Source organism: Larus michahellis, chromosome 3 (genome assembly GCF_964199755.1).
Source record: "Larus michahellis chromosome 3, bLarMic1.1, whole genome shotgun sequence".
In the NCBI taxonomy this organism is placed as follows: Eukaryota; Metazoa; Chordata; class Aves; order Charadriiformes; family Laridae; genus Larus; species Larus michahellis.
Window position 1 is genome coordinate 55,780,637 of NC_133898.1, and position 21,595 is coordinate 55,802,231.

Below are 21,595 nucleotides of genomic sequence, written 5' to 3' on the forward strand. Positions count from 1 at the left end.
AGGCGGCAATTTACGTAGTCACTGTAAGCAGGTAGCTCGGCAGTGATGCCGTAACACTGCAGTCTATCAAATCTCTGCTCCCAGTGCTTCATCCCTGTGGAGTGGTGACTGCTGGGAACCTGCCATTTACCAGCTCCAAGGAAGAGAAGCCTATCGCTTAATCTAACAAAATCTGCTGCAGCTGTGACTAATGCTTTCCATGCCCAGTGGATACAAATATCACAGCTTGCATCGTGATGTCTAGATTACACTGTAAATAAAAAAAAAATAAAAACAAAAAAAAAAACCACCACCAGAAAACCAAACCCACAAAAAAATAAACCCACACCAAACAAACCAAAACCAAACTCAAACCAGCAAGGCTGTTATAAAACAGAAAAGCCTGCATAAAACTCTGGACTCTTTTTCCCTTCCAAGCACCTTCCTTTTGGTTTCTCCCACTTCTTTCCTCCTGCCTGTGCTGTTCCTGAACTCCTCTCCTGGTTTGGATCTCCCCTCACTCTCATCTTGGAGCTACCACTTGAACCACTGCTGTTACTGCGGAGGCCAATGCTTTTCGGTCACTTGAATGCCGTGCCTCCTCATCATCGTACCTCAAAGCTGAGGCCTGCTCTGCTAGGCCTAGGCATGGAGTACCTCTTCTGCATTTCATATTTAAACAGGACCATGTCAGGTGCATCTGTTTACATATTAGAAAATTCATTTTGAACCAAATGCTGCACTGGGGACACCTAGGACATGATGAAAGTGGTTCTGTCAATCCCATAGGGTTCAGTTATTACAGCCAAATAATCATCGCAAGCAAGTCAGCGGTGTTGGTCTGATTCCCCAGGGATCTTCTGCTAATGGGTAGGGATCAAAGGGAGCTCCCAGGGCCACCAGTGCAGAATGAAGACCCTCAGAGTCGCACTAAGGGACATAAAAGGATTCAGCTGTGAACACAAATCCTGTGCAACTACAGCTGTTGTTTTTTACCCCTGGCTGTGGAACAGGGTGGGGAGGGAGACACACACTTTTAAGGGGTCTGTGAAACCCAATTAAGAAAAGCTTAAGTCCATAACTTACCTATGAGAAATTTCTTAAAGTGCTCACAAATTTACAAAAGCACCAGTACTGCTGGATTGCATCTCTCTGGGATATAAGCCCATCATTTTGTTGATTTGTAGTGGTCATTGTGTTACTACAGCTCTGTGAACAAAGTTAAGGTGGTCAAGGTGTACCACTTTTAGGGGTGATGCTTGTATTAGAGCCCCTGTGTATGCTACCACTTCTGTCTTTGCTTTGAAGGCCTTGCTGCTATCTTTCCTTCCTATTTTTAGCTATTTTATTACTATCTTCCAAAGGAGGAAAAAAACCCACAAATTATCCAAGCACTTAGACGTCTTTAGATGTTACAGTTCAATAGCAGTTTACTGCCATTTTGGTAAATTGTACTCAGCAGTGAGCCACAATTAAATGAAATCTTCATTCTAAATGTCTCTAAGATAAGGGTGTAGATTTACTCTCCTCAAAATACTCTATATCTTTATTAAATGCACATGTCATTACAACATAAAAAGATTGGCTCCTCAAGCAGACTCTGAAAGATGGCTACATTTATTTTGCTGTCTTCCTCTGATGACTACCGGAAATGCCTAGAGCAAGATCTGTTCCTGGTAAATATTGGGCAAACTGGGAGCTTTCTCCTTTTGCAGACCTACCCCACTCACTGGCACTTGCCTTGTAGGTCTAGGGAGGAGGGGTGATAAAAAACACACAATGAAAAAAAAAAAAACCAACCTCAAACACCAACCAATAAAACATCACCAGAATTCGCCTCATACCACTTCTTGAAAAATCCACTTGCTTCAAGCTGTATCCACAAATGCAGTTAAGCACCCCATGCTTAAGTGTCCAGCTTATTGCTAATCCATCAGACTCAGCACCATCACTTCAGAGAGAGAGAGACACTTGATAGGAAGTAGCTGATCCTCCACCTCATGGCAGCACGACCATTTTGACTGTGTTGGAGAAGCTGGGAGAAAAAGACCATGCAGGTGGTGCTCGACATTTTGCCAGCACTGTCTCATGTGAGCAGGGAATGCTGTAGAGGAAACCTACCCCAGCCTTTGCTCCCAAATTCTGTCGTGTGTGTGCGTGCATCTGGGCAGTAGTTCAAGCATCAGCACACACCGGCTGACCTCTGGCTGAAGCTGGATGCTGCACTTTCTTCCCTGCAGGGGTAGGCAGCTCTCCAGGAGCCTGCCTTTAGCACCCAGCTGAGAAGGAGAACCTGCTGAGCACAGGGCTGACCAGCAATGCCTTTTTAGCATGGATGTCCATCACTGGGGCACGCAGGGGAGGATAAACTGAGAAGTGTAGGCCTGAGATTTGCCGCTCCAACAAAATTCTTAGCTCACAGCAGCTCAAAAGCTACCACTTCTTTTCCCTTAATGCTTTCCCAAAAGACCTGATGAGCTGGCTGCGCACAGGGCAGGGCAAATGCAAATAAACTCCATATGCATTTCCCAATGGTTTTTTTTTTTTTGTGACTGATATCCCTATACTAGTTTAAAAAAAAAATCATAATCCCAGCAGTATTTCATTGGTTCCATAAGAAAATAACAGCTTAAACAGCCAGTCTTACCAGATCCTGAGTACCCTCTGCAAAGTGCAGAGTATCTCCAACTACAGAGGGCAGCTTCAGGGTGAGAGGCAATGACTGGTGTATTTAACACCTCTAAGGGAAGGGTCCATCCTCACCTGCCTCCCATCACCGCCACCATCCTCAGAAGGTATCGCTGTGGCAAGCTTAGTGCTTTGGAGGAGCTCAGGAGTTAGACCTGAGTGAGACAACGCGGGCAGCAGTGTTTCAACACCGCCAGTTCGATATAATCTAATTACAGCTGCGACCAGCAACTGCTGGGCTGTGCGGTGTTCTGCAAAGTAAAGAGCTCCTGACAAAAAGGCATAATTTTCACACAAACCAGAAAAATGAAGAGTTGTCTTCCAGGTAGCTCTAGCTGACTACAGGGAACACCAAAGTGAGCAGCCTATTTATTATATTACATCTGACATTATGAGAACCTGTGTAATGTAATTATCCATAAAAGTCCCAACAGTTTGCCAATTGTTCCTCACAGGTGTACTTGTTTTTAAGACAGCTATCCTAGACATCCATTACTTACAGCCTCCTGCTTGCCTTTATCTGTTCTCTAAGCATTATTAGGAGGAGTTCTTTTGCCACGAACAACTGAATGAAAAAATTTTGAAACCACACACAAGCTCTTGGTTTAAAAATACAGATGTATTGTTGTTCTTACTATAGGTCTTTTATTTAATTCTCTGTTCAGATAGGACATCTGATGAATTTGTAACTTCATCATCGGTATGCTGGAATGGAAAAATTCTTTTGCAGGAGGTGGACCTTTACTCTGGTCCCAGGAAACCACTGCGGGCCTGGGGTTTATTCCACTCACCTCCGCAACTTTACTGAGGAGTACAAGGAGCTGTGCTTCTGCAAAGAAAGAGAAATCTTGCCCTGCAAGATTTGGCAGTACATCCACTGAGGGTCCAAACTCTCTGATTTACAAGAACAGGAGTGTCACTCTTGGAAAATGAAGACCAGGACAAAGGATTATGATCAGCAACAGACTGAGATGCTAAGGACTCAAAATGGTCTTCATTTAAACAGGCTTTGGATGGTGAGAATGTTCTGAAATTTATGAACAGCATGTTGTTGGTTTATGCTATTTTCAGACTGCTTTTTGCTCCTTTTTATGAATTGCAGTTTTTAATGAAGGCTAGGAAAAATAGAAAGAAATAAGGAGGACTTTCAATGAGGAATACTGAATGGTGTATGCCATCTCATGTGTAAACATAAACATATATCAACTGCATTGCTGTGGATTTCCTATGGAAAGTGTTTGTGAGGTGTTGGCAAATTCTGTGTTTCACTGTTTCACTGAGTGTATTACTACTAATGTCCTGCCAAGGAAATATGTCATAAACTCACTGAAGAAGGCATAGTCAACTGCATTTGTAGACAGCAGTAATTAGCCTCCAAGCTTTAGGATGTTAGAAGGTTGCCACAGTAATGAGAAAGGGGTCCTACTTGCATACATACAGTGAAATTGTTTACATACCTAATGAAGCACATTTGCTTGATTTGGGCTTGTTTAGAAAAACAAGATGCAACTAGACCACAGAATATTTACTTAATTGAATTATATTATATCCCATAACTTGGAATGTGCCTACACCATTTCATAATGCTAGTGGTAGCTGAAAATAGTTTCCACAGAGTAATTTCCAGGATCTGCAGGCATAATTCATCTCTCTTGCTTAAGAAATAACAGAGAAATATTGATTTTTAATCAAAGCCTCTTTATGATTGACAGATGTCTTCCTTGAAATGGACATTCTGCCATGCTGCGTGAGCTCAGGTGGCTCTTCCCCGTGACTGGTAATGCCATCTGAAACATCTCAGTCATGTTGATTGACCTGCACTGCAGGCCATAGATTGGTCCTCTTGAGAGGAGTTAGGTTCATGTTGCAGATCAGGGAAAGTTTTGGTCTGCAATTCATAAAGAGATTTGGATAAGACTTAAGAACCCAACACACAGTTGTGTGTGGCTCGGTCTAAATGTGAAATCCTTAAAACCCCAGCTAAGCTGACTAGAGGTGCCATGGGAGGTTTCTCCAATCTTTACAACAAAGTTACTCTAGCCCCAATATACAGTTATGAGCTCCTCTGCCTTACTTTTGACATGTTCATGGAGTTGCACGTGCACGCATGCAGACGAGCGGGAGCCTGCCTCTATTGCTCTCATGTGCATGGCCCACGTCAGGAAACATCCAAGAATGAAAGTACACCTAGCTCAGGATGTGCTGGTGGTTAGAGCATTTTATGAGGAGAAAGGCACCCCTGTCACCTCTACAACATTTCTGGCTTTTCCTGTTACAAGTCTTTCTCCCCCCTCAGTATGCTGCCTTTTGTGGATCTAATTCTTAGACAGCAGACTCTTTATACCTCATAAGAAACCTTCACATTTCACTTCGAGTTATGAATCTTTTCAGGCCACCAGGAACCTAAAACTATTTCTAAAATTGCATTGCACTGCAACAGTAAAGATTCCATACTGTCAATGACAAAAAAATTTTTAAGGTGCCCAAAATAATAGATGGAAAATCCTTATTGGAAGCTTCTGCCTCCTAACCATGATGTTTGTGATGAGTGGAAGGAATTTCTAAAGAAGAGCGGTTTTAACTAGGTATGTTTTTAAAAGGTATTAGAGTATTTCAATTAACCTATTCTGAAAGACTAGGTAAGCATGGAAAGTGTGGTATTCACACATAATATCAGGTAAAGATGAGCCCTAGTCTCTCCCTTGGTTGTAGGTACAACTTTGCCTGGCCAGAGTTTTCGTTTCTCACCTAACACTCCTTACAACATTGGCCATCCAGTCCTAGAGACATGCTTGGAAACAGAAGAATCACGAAGGGGAAGGGATTCACTTTCAAAGGGAAGACAGTAGCTCTGGAAAAGTAGTCAGGATGTTTGCTTGGCAGTAGGATGGGGACGGGACACTTAAGCAGCAATATGAGAAAACACAAACTTAAACATACTGGGTCCACTGCTCTCTGCAGCCAGGGTATTGTGGCACTATGGGGTGAAACAATCAAGAAAGTTATTCGCTTAATGATGAGCACCCTGGTTTAACAAAATGAAAATATTACCTTTTCCCTGTTAACTTCCCGTGCTGATTCATCACTATTTGAACTCTGGGGAATCAACTGTCTGCCCAAGTGCGATGTCATTAGGCAGATTCATTAGAAGATTCAAATCCATTTGACTGTGGCAGAGGGATATTTGATTGAGGTCACTGGGACTTAGAGTGGCCCTTATGAGACCCGCTAGATATGCATCATGTGGTTGTATTCATCCACCTGTGCTACATCCTAAACTGGATGGACTTTCTAAATGTGTAGGCCTTGGTACACACAGACTTAAACGGGGGGCAGTAATCAATCTCTTTTGAATCCATGGTCTGCTTTTCAATTATGTTTCTTTTTATTAAAGGCATATAAAGAGAGGAATCGAGTCCTTTTTTGCTGCACATGGTGGTCTTGTAAACCCCACCTGCCATGTGTGCTGGGCTTTCATGCTGTAGGAGGACACTGGGTAAGATTACTTTCCGAAAACAGTATTGGCACCAGCAAAGGCCCCCTTTTGACTGAAAGAAAACACAGCACAGGAAAAAAAATATTGGGGGAGGAAATCTCCCAGCAGCAGCTATAGGACCTAAAGCATATTGCTATCTCACAACATATATGCTTCTTTCGGGCTGTTGTGTGCTAATCCTCACAAGTATTCTATAAATGGAATTATAGCTAAACATGAACAAATCTTAACAATAATGCAACTGGTTCAGAATCTCATTTATTTATTTAATAAGATTTCAATCTTACTCAAACTCCATGCCAAAAAGCACACAATCCAAAGCTTCAGGCAACCTTGAAAAACATTAAAAACACAGGAACGTGGAAGATACAAAACAAAAATTGATCTGAATGGCAACATTTCATCCATCTATTTTATCCCCAAGCATTTGAGAGGCAGTTCTATCATCTAGTACATAGGAAACAATAAACTGACTTAAGAACAGGCCTTGACTCAGCCACCTGGCAGCTGCCTTGCCCTAGCCAAATGGCTCCATGGTTTTTCCTGTCCCACTCTTTGCCAGTCTCACCAACGCAGGCTGACAACCTTCTAGGGCCGGAACTGTCTATTTTCATGTACCTGCCCTCTGTCCATAGGTTCATTCCTAAATGAGTCTCAGCCCTTAGTTCCTGTAAGATCTCTTGTTTCTCGTGGCTATGGAAAAGAAGAGCAATACAAAAGCAGAGGAAACATGAGATCAAACAGGCATCCAACAGAGTTACAGGAAGGGTAGAAGCTAAGGCCAGGAACTCACAAGATTATGGGAAATAATTTTTTGCTAGTTCTCTGGGACTTGTTATGTACAGAACAAGACCATAGGAAACAGGATTTCCAGGAGGAGACAGGAAAACAGGAACAGCTATGCTAGGAGACACGCTGGTGATGGTTAGCAACTGAAGCGAAGGGACAGATGATAGCAAGAAAGAAATTAGCAGGTAAGGAGAAATCTATTTGCAGATAATCCACCTAGTTTGGGAGATTATGAATCTGACTTCTTTAAAAGATCTACTGTTTTGAGCAACCTGTATGCTTTATTTCACTAGGCTTCCTATTTTCCAGGGTCTGTCAGGGGATGTCCATTTGTTCACTTGCTCTGTCTTCTGAGAAATTCCCCACATTAAAAGTCCCCAGTATTTCTAATTGACCACAACAGAGCTCACACACTTGAAGACGGACAAAGCTGAAGGAAGAGACATAGCCACAGAGAGAAAAATATTGTACTGAAGGCTGTTAACAGGGAAATATGCAGTCACTGTGAATATCTGCCTGTATAACAGCAATGTTCAGCAAGGGATCCATATCTGGTGTCCCCCTATGCTTTGCAGGTAAGCCATCTGAAAAGCTGACTTAAGGAGAAGCTCTATCTTCTCCTGCCAAGGCCAGGAGATGCTGCTATAATATCTAGTATTCTTCCTGGAATATTTATGAGGAGTTTGGGAAGATTGATTTGTCCACCGAGGATAGATATGTGAGCATCTGCTGTAATGGCAGTAAAAAGAATTAGACTCATCAGGAATAGTGATTCATAATGATAGTGGCGGTGTTTGCTCTTTGAATATAAAGAATCTAAAAGGCCCTTAAATCTAAGAATAACTTACACTTCTACATACAAGAAAAGCCTCCTTTTTTCCACAGCAAGAGTCGCAGCCAGGAAAGGACCCAAACATGTGTGTGCCCCTGCATACAGGAGTGAGTGGATCATCATTAACTGAGGTATCTCCTTTGCTGATTACCTCATACAAACGAAAGGCCATGTATGCAAAGACATTTGAGAAACTATTACTATCTGAAACAACATAGATGAAGAATTCTGATGTGCGGATCAGGCAAAAAGTAAGCACTCACTAATCAGTCAACACCATTTGCTGCAGAACTGACCATAACTGGACTTTGGGTTCCCAGGGAATGAGGAGAGATGAAGTAGGCAAGACAGATATCTTCTCTCCTCCACCTGAGACCCAAAGAGGTGAAGCCTGAACTTGGTTTCTTTTTATATGTCCCATTAAGGAAAAATAAATGCTGTTCATTAACTTCATTAACATTAACTTTACATCCTTTCTGAAACATGCCCAGAAAGTCATCCTAACATCCTAAGCAAGGATCACTCACAGTCGTGATGGAGTCACTCAGACTGGGTGAACCCCTGCCCCCTCCACCTCTGGCTCCTCAGGCGAACCAGCAACACAAGCATTTTTTAACTACGATTCTCCATGTCCTCAGTTAACAGACCTTCACATTTTCCAGGAAAGGTACTGTGGATCTTAATAGAGCTAAAACCAACATTGTACTCTTAAAATTAGAACTTAAATAGCTATTTAAAATGCTGAACCACAGATCTAATTCTCCATAAAATTCTACTGAAGAGCTTGAAAAAAACTGTGGAAAAGATTTCCTGTTTAACTAGAGAGAAACTTGCCATAAATGGGTGCAATGGAGTACATCAGGCTCTCCAGAGACAGTTAAATGAGCCTCTCCTCCCCCCTCGTCTTTTAGCCTGCATATCTCTGGTTGAGCCCACGCGTGCAGCTGAAGGAACAGCTCCTGGAGCACCATCCTGCTCTAAAAATGAATCTCTGCTCCCTGCGTGGTCATGCGCTCTGCTTATAGCCGGAGCAGCATGCTTGTGACAGGTGTGGTATACAGGGTGTTCAAGAATACGGCAGTAAAAGATTAGCAGCAAGCAGGTGCTTGCTTAAAATGGCATAGATGTGGGAAACAAACGAAAATGAAAGAGTCTTCAAAAACCATTGAAAAACCTCCTCCTTCTAAGGAAATTCTGCCCACATTAGCAGCTTAAAAAACCCCCATGCTTATTCTGGTCAACACTGACAACCTTCCTCCGTTGTGTAGTAGTTCCCTTCTCAAGTAGTCAGGTGCTGCCCGCAAAGCACAGTCCTACTCACCAGGCGGAAGGCTGACAAAATCTGTCTCTTAGCTTGGCACATTCAGAAGATTGCAGAGTTTATACTGTATATTTGGTGAGTCAAGCATCCTTGCTGCCAAGCCTCCATGTGTAAACACAGGACTACCCACACTGGCACAGTATAGCAGAAGAGGTTCCCAGACTTATTTATTGGAAAAGCATGTTTATTAAACAACTATACTTCAAAATACAACTGCCTTTTTCTTTTTTCTCCTTTTTCCTCATGGCCTCCTCAGAACTCTCTGGCACCAAAAATTGCACTGCAATTACAGCCAACAACTGCAACTCAGACTGAAGTCCAGATATAGACTTCACACCCCTCCGGAAAAATCGCTCATAATTTCAAGGGTTTAAGGAATTTCAAGAATTGCCTGCAAAGAGCTAAATCTCATAGAAGTATGGCTTCTTCACCACCTGAGACATAGGGACTGTACTTTCTATTTTAACACTCATAAAACATGTACAAGGGCTGAGGCATTTTTGACACATAAATTTTGGGTGCTGAAAGTTCGCTCTTGCTCTGCTGCCTCTTACAGTTATTTCAGGCAATCTGCCACTCTCAATGTTTCTGGAACTATAATGGCAACCTTCCCCCCCAAAAGCCCATAGGATTGCTAATACACAAACTTTGGAAGTTAAACCCCTTCTGTTGCTTCTTGATCCTTTTCTTAAAGATCATGTCCCATTTTGCTTGCCCTTGCCAGTCAGTCAGAAATCGTATTTAAAAAAAAAATGTTTTAGAGGTAGAAGCACAATATGTTCTAGGTGAATAGATGGTGTCCACTAATCTTGTGCTCCTCTGAATCTTATTTTAGAACAAGAGATGGTGTGTACACCCGGTGTATATTCAGTATAAGTTAAATTGTCACAGGCACTGAAAAGGCTGCGCTCTGTGATCATGTGCCCCATCTGCAGACCTCAAAACAGGTAGTCTGGTTCCTGGCTCCCATCTACTCCTGGGTGAGAAAGAGCCGAGGGGAGTCACTCTGCCTGGTGGAGGTCACTCACAGCCCTGCACCACTCCTGTTCTGAGAGGCCAGGCTGAACGTCTACCAAACCCCGACATTTCTCTGCTCGCAGGAAGCTATGTGAAAATGCATAAGAGGAAGATTCCTTCCCTCTCCTATTGTCATATGCAAGAAAGTGTTTAACATAAACCAGTGAAGAAATATGGATCTGGCCTTTTTATTTACTGGTAGTTTCAGAGCATGAGCCAGAACGATCCCTGGTACAACTCCATTGGCTTCAGCAGACTTCACCAGAGGTCATGGTGTGCCATTAAGAGATGAAAAAAGACAAGATATGCAGTCCTGTTTTTTTCCAGTCCATAAAACTAGTCTGAAAGGTTTTCTATCCTGCCTTCATTTTATCCAAGATCTACCAAGAATATTGAGTTCTATCTTTCTTTTTGCTGAAGGATTGGTGAAGTGGAAAAAGCACTTTCTTTAATTGGAGGGATAAGGGGCCTTCATCTATAATAGAAAGCTAGTACTTCCCAGCCAGTTTCCACATATTTTAATTCAGTGGGTTCTAACCAAAAAAAACCCCAGCACGTTCAGGGTCTCTAAAAAGGCCTTCTCTTCACATTTCCTTAGATTTAGTCTTCATGGTACAGTTCATTCAAGTGCTTGTGCCATACTCAGCACTGTCATATCTGAGCTCTTTCCAGAAGCGCATCGAACAACATGATTAACACTGTTTTTTTTGTCCTTTTCAGGGCAGGTGTATGTGGAAGAATGTCTTTATTTGTTTTGTATATATCTCTGCCTGAGAGAAGGGGAGGTAAAAGAGGAACATTTTGCACAAGGTAAATGAGTGCAACTCAGATGATGTGGTGGACTAAATGAGAACAGCTCTGGAGCCATTCCTTCAGTACTGCTGGATGCTTCTTACTCCTTGAATAGACGTCCTGAGAGAGGGAAGATACTTCAGTCTCCCTCCTTCTTCTTCCAAACCAGCATTAGTTAACAAGGATCTGTTACACTCTATACATCAAACCCAGAGACATACCAACAATGATAGCATGACATTGCCATGGGTGATGTTTTCTGGCCTTTTTAAGCATGGACTAAGGCGGCATTTAGAAATACTTTTCCAAACACGTTTTACAGAAATTATATATTAATGAGTTTTTTGTGTTGTTTCAGTCCCTTCAGCTTCTCCCACTTACAGCCAGAAGTACCACCAAGAGTATTGTCTGGTCAGGTACAGCTTAGTGACCCTCTCAGGACACAGAGTTGGCTGGGAATTTCAGGCTGTTAAAATAACACAGTTTATGAATTGGTTGCATGTCTCGTATGTACCGTGTAAACTATTTCCTTGCAGAAGCAAACAACTGAATAACAAATTACAAAACGTGATTCAGCTCCACTGACGATCACGCTGAAATCTGAATTAGGTGGCATGGTGTGTGTCTACTGACATCTACATCAGAGTGGCAATGGGGAGGGGAGGAAAGGCTGCCTGTGATTTAAATTCCTGAGGCTAAATGCAATACAACTGTACCCTGAAGTCAACAGACCTTCACGTGTTATACATCTGTGCTGAATTTGCTTCCTAGTATCTTGTTTCCTAGATTTCACGGGGGCAGATGGTGGAAGAGAGCTCCCTGGAAGCAGCACGTTCTCCCCCCGAGAGGGCTGCCCTTATGTCTCTCAGACATGAACTGTCTAGTTGATTAATAAGCAATGTTGTTAGACTCAGGAGAGAGTTCAGGTTTGCTTCCCTCACCTGCAGAGCGGGACTTCGCTAGGGCAGGGGTGTTAAACTGGGACTGTCAGAGATGTTTAGAGCAGGTGGTGAAAGTGCACAGTGGGGTGGGGAAGAAAAGAGGATGCTGCATCCCCTGAGGTGGCAACCTGTTGCCTGTGGTGTGTTTGCCTGGCATGGCAGCGTGGATGCCAGTGCCTGGAGCTGTGGAGGGGTGCTCTGTCTCCTCGGCCCTCGCCGCCTGCTAGGCTTACCGATGCGACATGGCCTCTCCAGGTCATTCAAAACACCCCACGATGCCTGGCAGAGAACCTGGCACAGAGTCTTGTTCTCTGAAAAGGCTTCTTTCTTTCCCTGAATAAGGAAAATCCTTCTGCTTCTGAAGGAGACAAAAGCAGCCATTCACTTCAGAGCTGGGGCTGTTTTCATGGCTTCCAGCAAACACACTGCTCTTCAGTATTGCTGATAAATGTATTAAATGAGAACACGTTGCTTTTAGAGGGCAAGTAGCTATTTTACCTAAATGCTACTTACACGTGAGTGTTAATCAAGAAAAATGTTCTGAACCAATTTTGCGATAATACCAGTTTTTCTTCCTTTCCACAACCCAGCATTTATACACATAAAGTGCATGAAAGAGATTGCTACCTGTTTTTATCACTGACTGTCCCTTTGCTTTAACTTTACATAAACATCGGCATTTGGGACACTAACTTATAGACTTATGTGGAGTGGAGATTCACTGGCTGTTTTACCTGACTCAAGGATAGTGCAGAAACAGAGAAATACCACAAAGTAATATGACCACCTCAGAGGGAGATTTTAAAGAGTGATAACTCAGGTAGTTCTGCCACAAGATCCATTCCTGCTTTCCTACAGAGAAAGGATAAGCAGGCTGGGGGCTGCGGGTGAAGCCTAGCAGTCCTCCCCACCCCACGGTGCCATGGGGCGATGGGACAGAGAGTCATTTGTGGGAAAATCACAGCTGTGACAAGAGCTGAGGAGAGGGGATTAAAAGGCCTCTAGGATAAAACCTAAGAGGTGCTTGTAAGTAAATTGCAGAACTGTGCTTTTTGGGCTATGTGATAACGATAGCAGGTTGAGAAAAAAAAATGCATTGATTTAAATGGTTTTTTACTGAGGCTGCTTGAAGCCTGCAGATGAAGATGCAAACCCCTGCGAACTGAGCCCAGTGGGACTGTTCTAGAAAGCGTGTGTGAAACCAGCACAAGATTTCACAGGGCTTTAATTGTAAACTCTGCTTCCACAAAGTCTTCACTCAGACCTGTCAGTATTTACTGGGATATTTCCAGTAAACCGCCTGCAGACTTCAGCATATGACAAATGCTACAGAATAAGAAAAATTAATTTCTTCGTTCTTTTTCAGGATGCTGGAAAGGTATTTGAAAAAAATTTAATAGTCATATTAACTTGATATGCTTCAGAACATTAATGCAAGAGACTTCTTTTTCAAATAGATTCATAGTATTTATAATAACCATTATGCTATGCTGCTTGTTGCTACTCACGTGAAGGAGACGCCATACAATGTTGTCTGATATTATTTGTTTAGCTGTAGAAATTTTGGCATGGTATTGTGTAGAAAATGAGAGGAATCAGCTGTGAGCTGCTGATATATTACCTCTTCCTACAGGTTCAAATGGTTACAGCTCTTGTGTTGCACCCCAGAGGTGACTTCATTACAGTAGGTGAATGCTTTCCTGTGTATTAGGATGTGTTCGTAACATTCCTGGGAATTAAAGATACTGGATGGATTTCTAACGGAACATTTAGTATAGCTGGCTGGCATATTGGAGACAGCTTCATTTAATGTATACTACTTCATTGGGTAACCCCTTTGCCAAGCCCCAACTGGCAGCAACAAGGATCAGGTTCTGTGTCTAGATGTCCACTTTTAACATCATCTTGAGACATCATCCAAAAACAGAGAGACACCAAATCAAGCTATCAGAATAGTTAGTGAACAGTATATTCCCTGCTCACAAGCAGTAAATCAAACAGGCTTATTCAAACGGCACGTTATTTGGGAAAGAACAAAAAGAGAAGAGAAGAGAAACAGAAAACACAGGGAAACAATCTACGATAGGTCCCTTTGCTCTCTGTTCCACTCCCTCCTACTCAAAGTAGATGAATAATGTAATTCACATTGTCCTTCTTTTAGCATGTTGCTGCTTATTGCCCTCCCCAACCAGATCCAGACAGGTCATACTTGCTGACCTGTATAGATGTTTAACTGTCCAAATTTAGCTGCTGGGTAAGACCTAGTGAGGAAAATCCCAGCTGACTGTAAAGGGGACAACTCCTCTCTCGATGTTCTGCTCTGCTGTGGGTTCCACTTCTCATCAGGAACAGGAAAACAGACAGCCCGTGAACAACCCCACTTAAAGAAAGGAGCTTCCTTAAAAGTAGAGTCCTTCCTTGTTTCCCAAGTTTCCGTAGCCCAGTTCTTTGATCTGCAGCATTAGATCTGGGTGGCTGGTCATGCTCCGTAACTCTTCATTGGTTTCAGTGAAAGTGTCATAAGAAATATCTTAGGGCTCAGGGTTAATAGTATGTCTCGAAAATTTACTAAACTGTGTGGAATCAAGACCCAAAACTAGTTCTTATCTTCAGAAGTTGCCATTGCTCTCTTGAAACCTTTGCTTTTAGTGTATAGAGTCAGTTCTGAAATTTCCTGTGTCTGAATCTTCTCATACTCCAGCTGGCAATGCTCACTGCTGAGGGAACAATCTTGCTGTTATGCATCGGATTTTCAGAATCACAATCCTCTCTTAATCCTATTCATTGATTCCAGACCACACATTGATATTTGGTGCAGAATATGATCTTTTGATCAGTATTATACAGAGTCATATGGGGTTTTTTATAGGTAAGAACACGGTAGAAATGTTAATCTGATTGGCTAACTAAATTGTACTATTAAATATGCAATTTTATCATCTTTTTCCTGGGATATGTTGTCTCCTCATATTCCTTCATATTTTTACAAAAATAGTTTTTCCTACAGTCTGTACAGCTAGGCTGAAAAACATGGATATAGAGCTTGATCACATATTCTCTCAGCATAAAACCAGCAATAAAATGTGTAGCGAAGGCTGAGATGGACTATATATAACAGGCAGAGATGAAAGCCATATCCTGATGAAAACAAAGATTAGCTTTATCATTGAGGCAGGATATCAGTCAAGGTGTGCACATGCCTCAGGCCTTGCTCACAGGAACATGTCTGTACGTGTGCACCCCCCTGTACACCTACTTCCCTTTCTTATCATGGGTTTCCCATCAGCAAAATCCAATGTTTTGAGTACTGATGGGAGACCTGAAAGTCCATCAGTTACAAAAAGCAACCTCCAGGTCAAGGACATTCTGATAGCTGCTAAAGTTGTACTTTCCACTGCCAAAAGTCACTGTTTCCAGCAGTAGACTCTAGTATCCAAATGCCATTGAAAGTCAGGTCCCCAGAAGGATCAGTATAGCTTTATTAAAGGTGAATATGATTACACTTATACCAGCAGCTCATCTGATTGATTAGTAGAGTCTCACCTTGCAAGATTGCAAGAGTGGGAGTGGAAGGAAGGGACACGTTTTCCAGCGCCCCCTTAAGAAAGTATAGAAAAATTCGGTATTAAGGGGACCATGGATGCCAATGTGTGATGTTGACTGTGGATGAAGGTTGCAGAACTTGTAACAACCTCTGCTGAGCGCCCAGAGCAACGGTAGGTTTCGAGGCCCATTCATTTGGACTGTAATCTAGACCTGGATGAAAACTCTTTTTTTCCCAGCCAAAAATGTCAAAACTGGACATCTGCCATATCTTAATTGAGTTCATTGTACAGTCAGCTGGGGTACAACTGTATTGGGCAAGATGAGACTTGAAATGGGAACAAGCTCCTTCCCAAAGAGGTCAGCTATGGCCGTAATGATTCTGGGGCAGACAGGGCCGGCTTTCTGGGTGTCCTTTTCCTGTGAATGGACACTTTCAAATAAAATTCCTTTCCTTGAGAAATTTCCAGACCTTTCTACTTAGACATGGAGATGCCAAATATAGCAGGAGGTACGGTGTCCTTTAAGATTCACTGTCTTCAACAGTTTTGATGGCGCCTACGTGGGACAGAGATGTTAGTGAAAAGATTTACTCACACAAAACAAGGAGGAAATATCTTGCTCTTGAGATGCTTTTTTTTTCCTCTTTTTTTTCTCTTTAAACCAGAAGAAAACTCATCTAAAGACTGAGACATTTAGAGGTTTTAGAATTTATTAGGGGTAAGGAAATAACCTTGATAAAACTTCCTTTTCTGTGTCAATACCTTGAGCAAGAGCAGATTCAGACAGGAAGTTCTGAAGGAGGGGAAAAGATTTAAGAAGGCTGGGATGCTGCTGTCTTGTAATGCTGAGCTAATTCAATAGCCCATCAAACATCCTGGCACAAGCATACAGCGCTCTGTCACATAATCCAGACAGCAACCAGAAGCAAAAATATTTCAATTAACGTACCACTAATGGTAATGTGAAGTCCTTGTCTTGTCTGGATTTACCCTTTAGCAGATTATATGCATAAATAAATAATAGCTGACATTCCTAGTCTTAATAAAATCAGTTGTGCTCTGTATAGGGAGATGTGATCTTTCCTTTCACAGTATTTTCCTCCTCCACCTTTATCAACTTACTAACTCCACAGTGTTTTCTCCATGACCCTCAAATGTAGTTCTATGCTGTTTTGATGCCAGTGTAGATAACGAATCTCATCCAAAACCACCTCTGGCACCTCAGTTTACTTCTTACCTTTTCAGGGCTATTTTCAGGTATCATAGCCGTCTCCCACAGATGGCACGTCCCAGCCTTGCTCAGTCTTTAGTCCCATCTAGGCTATCCGTGGACTGGCTATGGGTTCTGGTAGCAGGGACAGTCAAAATCTCCATCGAGCTGTTCCCCAGGTCATATCCCAGATATACGTCTTCCTTCCCTGGTAAGGCTTGTAGCTGATCCAGCCTTGTAAAGTGAGTGAGATGTGCTTCAGAGTGCTGTGCACGTCAGTGCACCCTGCATGCTTCAGGATGTATTCAAAATGCCAATATCAGCAATACGCACAGCCAAGCGCTCCCTATAGAATCAACCTATTTTATCCATCAGACAAAGAGACATAACTGTCATCTTCTAAAGACGTGTCCCAAAAGGTATAATCCTAAACTCAAAGCACTCCCAAGAGATCTGTGTAAGCAAAATTTGCTGATGCCCTTTTGTTATGTCCAAAGCTAGATTTATAGATGGCCTGGCCTATTATTTCTCTTCCACTCTCCAGGGAACTCATCTTGCTCGCCTTGAGAAAGCCAACACTGAACCTTACTTGGACGGGGAGCCAGCACAATAGCAATGTCACTATGAGCTTTGTGACTTTTCAAAGATTCTCACATTTTCTACCTTTTTTTTCCTTTGCTAAGGAAGAAATGACCTTGCATCCTATTCCCTTGGCTTTATTAAAGGAGGGGCAAAATCACATTTCTTTCTTGGCTATTCAGAGAAAACTCTTTTAAAATCACAAACTAGAGTGGTGCCCATATGGTCTTCATACTTTAGGTGTTTTCCCAGCTGGGATTCATATGCCTCTGCCACTTCAAGGTCTCAAAAAGATCATGTGAAATATTGCCTTTCTGACAACCAAGGAAAAGAAAAGGCTCTGTAATATACAAGGCCAACCAGTGAAAACATTTCATCTACACTTTGCCCCAGGGCTAGTAGTTTAAGTCTAATCTGAAAGCAACAGCTTCAGAGTCCTACGAGTACAGCCCATGTCCATTAGCAGCATTTTCAGGGGGGAAGATCGCAGGTCTCTCAACTCTTTAGTCAACTTCTAAAAGGCACTTGTCCCAGGGAGGAGGATCTCTCTCACTCTCTCTTTTCTGATGGGTTCTCATCATAGGTGAGATTTACAAAAACCCATAGCCTCCATTTATATTTCTGTGACCCTCTCAGTTCCTCACAGAACAGCCAGGATATCAGGTGGCCAATTAACGACCTTCTGCCCGCACCCCCACCCCCAGTATTTCAGTGTCTAACAGCACAAGAGAACGTAACTAATGACACTCACAATGCAGAAGGACAGAGGGAGGTAGAAAACGTAATGAGTTACTGTGGAATAATGCGCTTATCCCTGCTATTGAGCAAATGAGCCATAAGGGGCATGGTTAAAGCCTGGGGGGTTGTACAACTATGCGTTACTCCACTCCACATTCATTTGAATTTAATTGAGTCCTTTCTTTAAAATATTACTTTCAATTTCCAGTCTTCAGGAAAAATTATTAAAATAGGCTACTTTTCACCTTTGTCAATAGACTGTACACACATCCAAATGTTTCGTCATTCTCTAAACCCTAATTTCTGGAGCAGTCATAACTCCTGAGCCTAAATGGGAGAAAATGTGCTTGAAATCAGAGTTTCATACGCAGAGTTTATAACAAAATCTTAACTGCATTTCCTACCACCCGCTAGTGATGATCCAATTCAGTATGGGCAAAACAGTGAATAGGTTCTCTCACATGGATTAAAAAACAGAACTGTTTGAAAGTAGGTGTAGTTTTTTGTGTTGGTTTGCTTGTGTTGTTTGGTTTTTTTTTTTCTCTACACTGGCTTCCACTTGATTCCTATCTCAAGGGTGTATAGTCTTCAAAATTGTTTTGTTGCTGCAGTTTGGTGTGATAGATCAGCCTCTAACTCACACTTGCGGGATCCCTTATTTATTCAAACAATTCCCAGTTTTCAGGTGGTTGTGCCCCCAATATCTGGATATAGTAGTCCTGGACAGTGGGGTCTCAGAAGAACAGTGCTCCTGCTTAAGTACTTTTCCAGTTGTCCATTGCAGTCGCTCAGGTCTGATAGCCATTTCACACTCCAGGGCGGAGACGAGGACTTATCTGGCTACCGGCCCATAGACCATTGCTGATGGACTGATTTGTGCAGAGGCTGCCTTACAGCTGAGCATGGCTCTAATAGTCTCTTGAGCTATCACAGCCTGTCCTTTCTTCCCTCTTCCTCCTGCTTGCTCCCTCATCTTGGACCTCCAGTTTCAAGCCTTCTTGATCTTACTCTGTGATGATTTTACCAGATCTATCTGGCAGCTCCTTGCACTTTGTTAACACCACTTTATAGCCTTTGGTCTTCGGTGGGTCACCAGGACATGTCCCCTGCAAGGTCCCCTCAGAGCTTCTGCCTCCTGCCCAAGCTTTACTTCTCAGTCCTTCCCACCCCTTAGATAACCCCTCAAAAGGACAGCCAGGGATTGCGCAGTATCTGCTAAAGGTTGCCCGTGTGAAGTTTATAACTTTATACCAATAGAATGTGATTCAGCAACAGGTATTTAGAATTTATTTACTGTCATTGCCAGATGCTCCACTAAAAAAAAAAAAATGAGGAGAAGATTATTTGGGGATGGGATTTCCAAAAGTGCAACTTTTTGCCATGATTTGGTTCTTGTTTAAATTCACAGTAATATTGATCCTGAGTCTCAGAGGTAGAGAGTCCATTATGGATAGATGAGGAATGATTTTTAAAATGTCATCCATCTTGTCAAAAATAAAGCTTTTGATACATTTAAAAGAATAAAAGTAAATTATCATCGTGGGTTTTAATCTTTATGAAAGGAATTCTGAAATTTGTCTTGTGATTTCACCCGCCATTTTGTGCACTATTATCCATTGCTGGATTATTTGGATACAGACACTTCGGATAATTATTTTTAGCGTTTTTACATATGCAACTTTGAAAGGTTCTGTAAGAATACAGTTGTTAAGACTGCATTTCTTCAGGAACGATTAAGCGTAATCATGTAACTATAAGCATGCATTGCACAGAGAACTAGAATACAGAATTGAAACAGTCTCAGTTGTTGTTGCTATGTAATTTTTCTTTTCATACTAATATTGAATTTTATCTATAGAAGAGAAACTGATTTCTAAAGGTTGAGAGAAAGCCTTAATTCAGAATTTCCTGTAGATGCAGGCTCTGTTTATTCTGGGAAACTGCATTACATATTTTAACTAGCATGATATTAGATATGATTTTGCCCTGGATGTAATTGAAGTTAACTTTGACCATAACCAGATAATACATTTTTAATGGCTACTGTCCTTTTGAATTTACTATACACATATATTTAAGTATCTGTATATCATATCAGATATGTAATAGCCTGGTAGAAAAAAAGTGATGGTGGTATTTTATATATTAAATTAAAATTTAAAAGGACGGCACAGTCACACAGAGCCGTCTTTTCTGTGTAAGGACCTAGAAATTGGATATTCATGTAGAAAATTATGTAAGAACTAAGAATAATAATTTTCCTCTTCCTCACCACTTCCTCCAATATGCACCGAGTCTCCTGGGTTTAACTGGAAGAGTAAGTACTAAATCAGTGTGTTGCTGTTACGGTGTTATCATGAAGCTCTCTGCAAACTATCTGTAAGAGAAGCATACTTTTCGCTCCAGAGCCCAAGAAGCATCATTGCTGCAGGGCTACCAGGAGTATAGGTGACTGCACAGCAGCTAAGAGACTGCAGTATGCTCTCCCACCAGCTGCAATAGCCTGTCCATGGCTGACCTCGTAGCAACACCTGGATGCCATGCACCCAAGGACTTGCGCTGTCCCCATCCCTGCAAATTGCCAAATAATGGCTGTGGTTCCTTGGGGCCTCTTGCTTTCACCCTTGGACGTTGGATCCCGTGAAGAATGTTCATACAGTCTTTATGGAGAAAATCTGTGAGTACAGTGAATAGCCACTGTGGCAGATGCCATCATCTGGGGGGATTCAGCTAAGACCAAAAATTAAAGATCAAAAGAGCCATGGAAATCAAGCTGCCCTATCTGATGCAGTAATAATCCTTCAGAGCTGCAGAGAAGCCAATGTATGGATCTGTTGCCCTCTATTGCTTTTACTGTCCCTTAGGTAAGATGGCAGTCTCCAAGAGAGTCATCTTGGCATTTATGGTGGGAACATAACCCTTTAACACACATATCCAGTCACAGCTCAAATGCTTTTTAGCTGATGGAGATTTTAGCATAAATTTTTTGTAGTAGATTTGCTTCCGTGTTTGTGCGTATATGCTTGTGCATATAACACAATGAAAGCTTAAGTGAAGGCTATTGTGTAAAACAAGAACAAGGTAAGGTGTTCATTACTTAGGTAACATTTAAAAGTTACAAATATTAAATTGTTACACATTGAAAAACAGAAAATATTGTTATAAGTTTTACCTTTTTTTTGTTATACCTTGAAAAGATTGTTATAAGTTTTTCCACCGAGAACATGGACAAATGCAAGACAACTCTAATGGGTTTTAGCATTAAAATAAAAAGTCTCTATGGAAACTTCTTACAGTAAGTAACAAGTAACAGTTAATAACTTGTTATGCTGCTGCTACACAGCACTATTAGGGCAGAATGGTAAAACAAGATCTTAGAGAGTTTTATAAAGTACTGGTGGGGATATACCAATTATTCCCAAGGTAGGAGTCATTCCCACACACACCAAAGAGTTTTCCCTTTCTGTGAAGTAATAAATGCTCACAGAGTCCCTGCGAAATCTAGCGCGATCTAGAGCTGCCATGCCATGTTTTGCATGCTGTAGATAAGTGTTTGTTATCACCTTCTTTGTTAGCTTTTGTGTACAAAAATAGAAGCATTTGTTTTTTAAGATTATGCGTGTAAATCTTGTCATTAACACCGAGCAAGGACCCTAAACATATTTACA